The sequence below is a fragment of the Schistocerca americana genome, chromosome 3 (genome assembly GCF_021461395.2).
Source record: "Schistocerca americana isolate TAMUIC-IGC-003095 chromosome 3, iqSchAmer2.1, whole genome shotgun sequence".
Lineage (NCBI taxonomy): Eukaryota > Metazoa > Arthropoda > Insecta > Orthoptera > Acrididae > Schistocerca > Schistocerca americana.
The window spans coordinates 792,000,686-792,010,848 of record NC_060121.1 but is presented as its reverse complement, the minus strand read 5'-3'; positions in this window follow the sequence as shown (position 1 = coordinate 792,010,848).

Sequence of the window (10,163 nt, the reverse complement as noted above, 5' to 3'; positions counted from 1 at the left end):
CTGCACGGGTAAAGGACTTTGTCCTGGCCAGTTGCGGATGGTGGCTACCCTGTAGACAGCAAATGGTGCGCGCCTCGCATTCGCTAGTTTGTGTGATCGGTAGTATTTTTTTTTTCACCGTTTTTAGTGAAACATTGTAATTGAGGAGGGTGTTTGTGCTGTCCAACATTGGTATGTACAAGATCTCAGATATATTTAGCGCTATGATCTATTTGTGGTGGCAATTTCATCTCCTGATGTCTATAAAGTTTGTGTGTCATACTCAATCATTGAAAATATGTTTTATTACGAAGAAGGATCATTGTAAGGTGGAGGAGGTGAGTGTTTTAAGTGATCTATTTGACTCCCAGAAATTGTTAAGCAATTACTTTGATAGGGTAGTGCAAATGGCTTATTTCATTCTATATTTGATATCGAAATTGCGTCAGCTCCTCTGTGTCTCCAGCATTAGCCAATAGAAACACTGTATTCTGAGGAGTGATGAAAACCTCTGTCTGCATGTTTCGGGACGTTGGTTCACACAGACAAACAGGGAGTGGCCTCTTGAGAAAGACAGAGACTGGAAGTGAGACTGGAATTTCCCGGTCAACAGAATGCCACCACTGGATGCTTTATTTGGGGATCGCGAGATCAAAGGGGGGTGATATGCAGTCTGTGATCTGTGGTATTTAGTAACGTGATCTGTAATTAGGACACTGAGCGGTTTTGACCTTCTTGGCGGTGCCCTGACGATAGACAACACGCACAGGAGATCCCAAATGGTGGCCACTATATCGCATTTCATTCCAGTCATGATCTGTAGAGCCCTTTTGCAGGGTTCAACTGTCAGTGCAATATGACTGCTGTATGTATCTGGATCTGTACAAAATAGTTTGCTGCTTAGATTCGAGTAATTCGTCCATTTGCAGAAAGTGGCGGTTGGTTTCGAAATATGTTATGGACTTTTAAATATGTAATTGTTTGGATTTTCCCTATTTGTGCTTAAACATCAGTGTTCTATGAAAGGTGAGCAAAGTAAAAAATAAGAGCCTTAACATCCCTGACTCCAGCAGCAAATATAAACTAAGCCTAGTCAGCGTTTCCAACTATCAGAATAAAAAAGCGCCGCAATTGTTTAAATCCTCGATATCGCAATCGATTTCTTGACAAATTCGTTAAATTAATTGTGCCACCTTCTGTCCTGTAAATTATTTAAATAAACAGTATTCCCAACACTGCAGTCAATTTCCTGTCAAATTCTTTAACTAAATAAGTAAAATATTACAAACTAAATAAATAAACTATATTTCAAACCCAACTCGTATCGTATAAATTGTTTAAGTAAACAATATTCCACACTTTGCCTAAGTTCTTCAAACAATATTCCATACAGTGCAAACGATTTCCTAACAAATACTGTATCTAAATAAATAAACCGAATTCCATACTCTGCCTTGTGTTCCATGAAATGTTTAAATAAACAATACTCCACGAATTGCCTAAACTGTTTAAACAATATTCCATACACTGCAATCGATTTCTCGCCAAATGGTCAATCAACTGAGTCTTTTTCCCGCCAGTTTCCAAGTGGGGGAGGTGAGAGAAAAGGCTAGGAGTTTCCCAGAGGGGGAGATTAATTAACTGATTGAATTAATTAATTAGTCAATCAAATTGGTATCAAAAACGTGCTTGTATCGGTGAGTGGAAATGCCAGAGGGATGGGGAGAAGGAGGGGGAGGGGGAGAAGGAGGGGTGGAGGAATAGGTGAGGGTTTCTTGGAAAACTACTAAGCTAAACAAGAGGTTCAGGATCTGGCAACCACAAGGATGGATTATCCCAGGAGGTCATAATCTAATTAGCAACACAATAGGCCAAGGACATTTCAGTCAAACGAGAACAATAGGTTTGCCCCTCAATGTATAATTGCCCCTGATGTAAGAAAGCCTCAATGCGGAGCAATGTCCTTGTTGCCCCAATACTCGCACGGAGTACAGGGCAGCGCCGCCATTGATGGGAGAAAACATACGGTTATGGGGGCCATCAGGCAAGTGAAGCTCGCACAGAAGCGCTAGGTGGACTCTGGTTGCGAGGAGGTTATTAAGGAGCGGGTACATACACACTAGGTTACAACGTCAAATACCATGATACTACAATAGACTGTTTACCTGTGAACTGAGACGTCACTTAATAATGCTCATAAGGCCGAAATTGCAATTATGAAAATAAATACATTCTGCATTCAGTGGCGAAAACGATGTCATTTGAATAATTATAACATTCATTCTATCTTTTCATACACCTATTAATTGCAGCAGAGAATTTTCCGCTGTCACCCCGTATATGCTGTGTGTGTTTGTCAAATGGTTCAAATGGCTCTGAGCACTATGGGACTTAACATCTGAGGTCATCAATCCCCTAGAACTTAGAACTAATTAAATCGAACTAACCTAAGGACATCACACACATCCATGCCCGAGGCATGATTCGAACCTGCGACCGTAACGGTCGTGCGGTTCCAGACTGAAGCGCCTAGAACCGCATGGTGTCTGTTTGTCCATTCATATTAATTTGAGGTGGCCTCATCGCACATAAAGCTATTTTTCCTCCTAGTTTTCTTTGAAAGAAATGGATCTATTCGCTTAGCAATGCGCATGCCTGCCATCTCTCGTAGGATTTTTCAGCAATCAGATAAGCGAAACATAAATCTGGATGCCTGAGCGGTGATTTGAACCGTTGTCCTCCCGAATGGAGTTAGAAAGCGTTATCCAAAGTCTCGTATTTGATAACTGATATAAAATTCAGGGTGAAACTTATTCAGAATATATTTGAACTTGCACTTAAGGACTGGCCGGGGTGGCCGAGCGGTTCTAGGCACTACAGTCTAGAACCGCGCGACGCTACGGTCGCAGGTTCGATTCCTGCCTCGGGCATTGATGTGTGTGATGTCCTTAGGTTAGTTAGGTTTAAGTAGTAGTAAGTCTAGGGGACTGATGACCTCAGATGTTAAGTCCCATAGCGCTCAGAGCCATTTGAACCATTTGTTTGCACTTAAAGTTTTACGTGATAGGCTCCCAAAGTCCCAGAAGAAACACACATACACCCCATTATTCATTATTTCAGCTAGTCGTCATAGGTGTCAGATATGCAGTTACAATGGTTGCATGGTTGCAGGTTAGTCGAGTAATAACTGCAATTATAAACAGGCGCAGAATGCTTTTGAGTAATCAGGTGTCATTTCCGAAATGTACTAAGTTTATGGAAAGATGTATTAACTTTTGTGGAACTCAGTAACTTGTTCATGATCGCATGCAGATGGATTCTTTTATTCTTAGAACCCCAACTGTATTTTTATCTGCTTTAACGCTCGTTGTATTATTTTTTTGCTGTCATTACCACACGTAATTTATTCATTGTTTTTCTTAAGCCTCAAGACCATAAATTTGTGGAATTATTTTATTCTTGACAGCACTGGCGTTTAAGCAGAAAATAAATTGTTATTTTGGCATAATTTTTCTTGGTCTAGCCCTTTCACTCCGAGCTCCTCACTTTCCTACCTTTCAGTACTGGGTGTCCATCTGAGCTCTTGATATTCATGCAGCTGCTTCTCTATTCCGCAAAGTCCTTTCTTACTGCTCATACAGGCGGTAACTGTTTTTCCCCTAGCTACCCACCCTTCTACTGATGTACATTTGTCCTCTAGCCGTTTCTGCTTAGCAGTTTTGCACATTCTGTCAGTCTCATTTTTGGGACTGTTTGTATACCATTTTGCCTGTTTCATTTGTTGCATTTTTGCGTTTTCTCCTGTGGTCAATTAAATTCAGTACCTCATGTGATAACCAGGGATTTCTACTAACCTTGTCTTTTTACCTGTTTGATCCCCTGCTGCCTTCGCTGTTTCATTTCCCAAAGCTACACAGTCGTCTTCTACTGTATTCGTTGACCAAGTTTCAGTCAATCGTTGTCTAATGCTACCTTTGAAACTTTCAGCAACCTCTGGTTCTTTCAACTTATCCAGTTCCTAACTCCTTACTATCCTGTCTTTAATTTCATGCTTAAAGAACAAAAAATTAAAATTTTAGTTATGCAAAAAAGGAGACCGATAGATGAGAACACTACAGATTTTAGGAATATAGACTGTGCAGAGTAAAACAAACAAAAGAATTTTAAAAATACACCCCATCTGTAAATTGCATTCGTAGTTTCACAAGGCATTCTTAGTTCCATAATAGAGCCAGTGAATAATAGATAAATAATAATTTCTTTCAACTGTGCAAATAAAATGTACAGGGCTATTACAAATGATTGAAGCGATTTCATAAATTCACTGTAGCTCCATTCATTGACATATGGTTACGACACACTACAGATACGTAGAAAAGATAAAGTTTTGTTCGGCTGAAGCCGCACTTCAGGTTTCTGCCACCAGAGCGCTCGAGAGCGCAGTGAGACAAAATGGCGACAGGAGCCGAGAAAGTGTATGTCGTGCTTGAAATGCACTCACATCAGTCAGTCATAACAGTGCAACGACACTTCAGGACGAAGTTCAACAAAGATCCACCAACTGCTAACTCCATTCGGCGATGGTATGCGCAGTTTAAAGTTTCTGGATGCCTCTGTAAGGGGAAATCAACGGGTCGGCAATGAGCGAAGAAACGGTTGAACGCGTGCGGGCAAGTTTCACGCGTAGCCCGCAGAAGTCGACGAATAAAGCAAGCAGGGAGCTAAACGTACCACAGCCGACGGTTTGGCAAATCTTTGAATTTTCGGCGCGGTTGCAACAGCTCATGGAAGAGGATGCGTTCAGTGCGAAACTTGTTTTCAGTGATGAAGCAACATTTTTTCTTAATGGTGAAGTGAACAGACACAATGTGCGAATATGGGCGGTAGAGAATCCTCACGCATTCGTGCAGCAAATTCGCAATTCACCAAAAGTTAACGTGTTTTGTGCAATCTCACGGTTTAAAGTGTACGGCCCCTTTTTCTTCTGCAAAAAAAACGTTACAGGACACGTGTATCTGGACATGCTGGAAAATTGGCTCATGCCACAACTGGAGACCGACAGCGCCGACTTAATCTTTCAACAGGATGGTGCTCCACTGCACTTCCATCATGATGTTCGGCTTTTCTTAAACAGGAGATTGGAAAACCGATGGATCGGTCGTGGTGGAGATCATGATCAGCAATTCATGTCATGGTCTCCACACTCTCCCGACTTAACCCCATGCGATTTCTTTCTGTGGGGTTATGTGAAAGATTCAGTGTTTAAACCTCCTCTACCATGAAACGTGCCAGAACTGCGAGCTCGCATCAACGATGCGTTCGAACTCATTGGTGGGGACATGCTGTGCCGAGTGTGGGAGGAACTTGATTATCGGCTTGATGTCTGCCAAATCACTAAAGGGGCACATATCGAACATTTCTGATTGCTTAAAAGAAGTTTTTGAGTTTTTGTATGTGTGTGCAAAGCATTGTGAAAATATCTCAAATAATAAAGTTATTGTAGAGCTGTGAAATCGCTTCAATCATTTGTAATAACCCTGTACATGATACTTAATGTACATACCCCAGTCAACCAACATAATAAATCAAATCCAGAAAAACTAAATAAGTCATGGGAAATGGTACAAAATATAATCTCTAAAATTCCACAAAATGATATGAAAATTCTAATGGACGATTTTAATTCAGAGTTAGAGCAACAGAGAAAATTCATGAAAAGGTTGCTGTATTCTCTGCACACAAATGGAACAATCAAAAGGAATAGAGATTGCTAGAACTTTATAGAAATTTCAGCTTCGCAATAATGCCATCTCAGTTTAAAGAAAATACCTCAAAACAAAACATATGGCGATCACCCAACAATAAAAGGGATGGCCAAACTGATTCTATCATAATTTACTATCTACATCACAACGAGATTGTAAACATTCAAGGAAACAAGGGAGCTAATACTGACAATGACCGCTAACACGAGCTGAACTAAATTTAAAGCCATAAATATTGAACCTGGGATGTCAGTAATACCTAAATTTTATGCTAGTGAAATTCTACCACTATCCTTAACAACTGAACTCGATAAAATGGAAACACAAAATTTGGTACCAGTGAAACACAAGCTTTTCAAAACTGCTACAACAAATTTCTTTAAAGTTAGAGATAACATCCTCGATGGAATGAAGATCGTAATTAGGCAGTAAAATTTCAACACAAGCTATTCAAAATATGGGATGGTAACAAATCAAAAAATGCAATGACACTTCCCTGATAACTATAAAAGAAGCTTCAAAATTAATGATACAAATTAAAAGACATAATGGGAAATTGTAGACTGTTTTGAAAAATTTAAAAAAAGCCTGAGTGGTATATACAGGATTTAAAAGGAATCTAAATGACTAAAGATAATTAGCGCATAACAACCAAGTAAACTGCAGAGGCCCTTACAGATGTTTCAAAATGCCACTAAATCGTCCCTAGCTCACAAAAAAAGAATCCATCAGAAATGTCCCTAAGACCAATCCAGATTCTCAATAATTAAATGCAGAGGAAATTACTAAATTAAAAGGTTAAAAAAATAGTAATAGTTTGGGTAAAATTAAATTGTTGTGGGACTTCTGCAATCAGCTGGACCAAAAACCTTAAAATAAATTATATAGATCAAGCAAAACTACGAAAACTCCGGATGATAAGAAACTGCATTGAGCCGCCCACTATGTAAGGAGGGCAACAGAACTAATGTTAATAATTGTAGAGGGATTTCCCTTCTTTCTGTACCACATGAAATTCTATCTCAATGGCCCCTAGGCCGAACACAAGTGCACCAAACACAAAAACTGCAAAACTGGCGAATATCTGGCAGGATCCACACCGAATAGACGTTTCGCAGGATATATTTCAGTTTTAAGATGTTGTCAAAGAAAAAAAAACAACTTATGACTCAGGCGGCCGTATTCTGAAAGAACTAAGTCTGAATCTCAAAAGCACTGGTGTTGTTAGTGGAAGTAAGGTCACCTACAATAACTGCTTGGTGTTAAATTTTTGTTCGTAATTATTTTAAAAGCCGTTATGTTATAGTTACTTAAAATTGTCCCTTGAATATTCTTTTGAATCATGTATGTCAATGTTAAATTGTTAAAAATGTAGGGTACATAACTAGCTAATGTTTATAAATTCAACAAAAACAATAAACTGGAACTCCTTCGTTCCTTCTATTGCCTTCGTTTAGTATTATTGCAGCGCATTATTTTCGCTAACGAGTTGTTGAAGATGACCATAACTGCTTTTGGAGGTAAGCGTTAAAGCTCCATAAATCAGATCGAGCGAGGTTGTGCAGAAGTTAGTGGATGCGAATTTGGAAGGACGAAGATCAAGTCCCTGTCCGGCCATCGAAAATTAAGCTTTTCATGATTTACAAAAATCGCTCCAGGTCGATACTGGGCGGTTGCTTGGAAAAGGGCACGGCCGATTTTATCTCTCAGTTTTCATAATCTCCGTCTCTAACGATCGCGCTGTCGGCGGGACGTTAAACTCTAACCTTCCTTCCTTTCTTCCATAAATTGAAAAATACTTTTTCTTAACCAAGCATTAAATGTAACATCCCTACATTGGATGGTTTCCTCTGTTTTTCAGCTTTATCAGTTTTTGAAGATTCGTATTTAAATCGCAATGCAGAGGACGAAAGACTTGTTGAGTAAATAAATCTTTCATTCTGTAAACCACTTCTGAAAAGTTCGGTCAATGACAACTGCTCAGTGTCGCAAATATTTTCTGAAAAGAATCGTTACTTCATTCCGGTGAACATTAAGCTGGAATTGTCACGTAATCTCGGGATGACGTTGTTTATTTAAGGACAGTTCACATTGGCCATCACGTCAACTCATATCGAAATATTTCACAATACATTTCAAATGACAGCATTCTCATAAGCCGTCAATGGGCCGACACGTCACGGCGCGTTGAGGCTACTCGGGAATTAACTTTCGATGGTATCGTCCTCTGTTAACAAAATTAGGTTAACCTATTTTTGTCGCACTCGCTCATGTTGTAGTACTGGATTTCGTGCTGGACTCTTAATCTTCATTTTTATTATTATGCTTTGTTATCGTGGCAAACTGCAGACGTTTCCGGACGACGTGGATATTTTTTTTTTCCCATTCAGTACTCTTACACAAGCGAGGTCAGATATCTGAAAGCGGAGATCTGTTCAGCTTTGTTTTTCAAAAACAGAACGGTGCTGACCCTCACACTGTATATAAATAAGAAAGTAAGTTAATGAAGTAGTTACCATTAAATAACGTTTTAAGTGAAAAGGTCAGCTTTAATGAAGACGAAAATTACATTTAGTTATGATGTTATTAGTTATATGATAAAAAACATAAAGGATAAGATAAACAGGCTCTATTTATTCCTTTACAGCTATTTTTTTTTGGTGTTTATATAGTTTCCCTAGCAAATAAACGTCGATACTCTGTATGTTGTTTCACTTCATAGCACTTTACCAAACAAAGCTGATCAAGAACATACGTTGTGAAGTTTGCTTGGACCATTAATAAACTTTGACGTTGTTATTTCTATTCCGATACTATACTCTGACTTATTATGTCACGGATGCTGATTCATAACCTAACTTTCGCAGGTCGATACTGGGCTAAGCAAACTGATGTGACGTGATGTGACGGACACTATAGATGCATGCTGACATTACGATGCCATTACGTGATGCCCGTTCATTTTGTACTTCCACGCTAAGAGCCGACTTTATTCTAGGTATCAAGTGCAAACTGTTTTGGTGTCTACAAAACGCACAGAAGCTGCGATGGGAATCTGTCTGTACTAGCGATGTAATGACATTCAAAATTTATAGGATGCATTACGGACAGGCCTGCACCGTCCCGAGATCACGTGATAACGGTACTGTGTATGCTGGCAACACAAAATCAGTGCTGTGGATCTGAATGCTCACTCCAGATATATTTCTACTTTATGAATATACATGGCGAGTCACTAACTATTGCCCCCTAGAATAACTCCGGAAGTAAGATATTAGCTGAAAATTTTGTGGGACAAATGTTCCATGGGACAACGGGGGCCACAATTCGACGTTGGGTTTTTGTTACTACGTGGGGTCGCTTCGTTTTCTTAAATGGGATGCTATAGCTTGGTACTTATTTTCTGATATTGGCTATCGAGTCGAATATAATGATGTGCAACAGTGAGGTCTTTGAAGGCCAACGAAGGTCAAAAATGTGGCATAAACCTTCATTTACAGAAGGTGTTCGAAGTGATGGCCGTTGGTATCAATGCAATGCTGCAATCTTCTTCTAGTGGATTGGGTGGTATTCCTTATCACTTCGGCACTTATCGAAGCACATGCTCTGACACTTCTCTCTCGTATATCGTGCAAATAGTAAATATTCGCCGAATACTGCGTATCCATCTAACGTGCCATTGACATCTAAACACCATTCGACGGTTTCGTAATACAACACGGTAAGACTAGTATCGTCGAATCAAGCGAATGTGAATGATGTATTCCTTCGAAGAACAAGTCGATATGCTTCTCCTTTACGGAGAATGCCAACGAAATTCAGTGAGAGCTAGAGACCTATACGCTGAAAGGTATCCTCGACGAACTCACTCTACTCGTCGTACATTTAAATATGTGTGTGATAAATTGAGAACAACTGGGTCTTTAACGCTTCGTAAACATATCCGACAAAGGAAAGTTGCTAACGAGTAAACGGAAATTGGTACTTTTGCAACTGTGGTTCGAGATACTTGTGTTAGTTCGCATCAAACCGCAAGGGAATCTGGCATGAGCCACAGTAGTGTTGTTTGTGTTCTGCATCGCCATAAATATAATCCTTACCATATCAGTCTCCACCAAGGATCAACTGGTACAGATTGCATGCGTTGCATTGAGTTGTGCCGATGGGCTCAACTTCAGATTCAGAAATATGACATATTTATTAATTTGATTTTATTTACTGACGAGGCTACATTCACGAACTACGGAAATGCTAATTTTCATAACATGCATTAGTGGGCAACTGAAAATCCATGTTGGCTGCGACATGTTGCACACTAAAAACCTTGTCGGTGAATGTATGGTGTGGGATTCTGGGAGAATGAATTATAGGCCCCTATTTCATCGAAGGAAATCTTAATGGTAGGAGGTCTGTTACTGG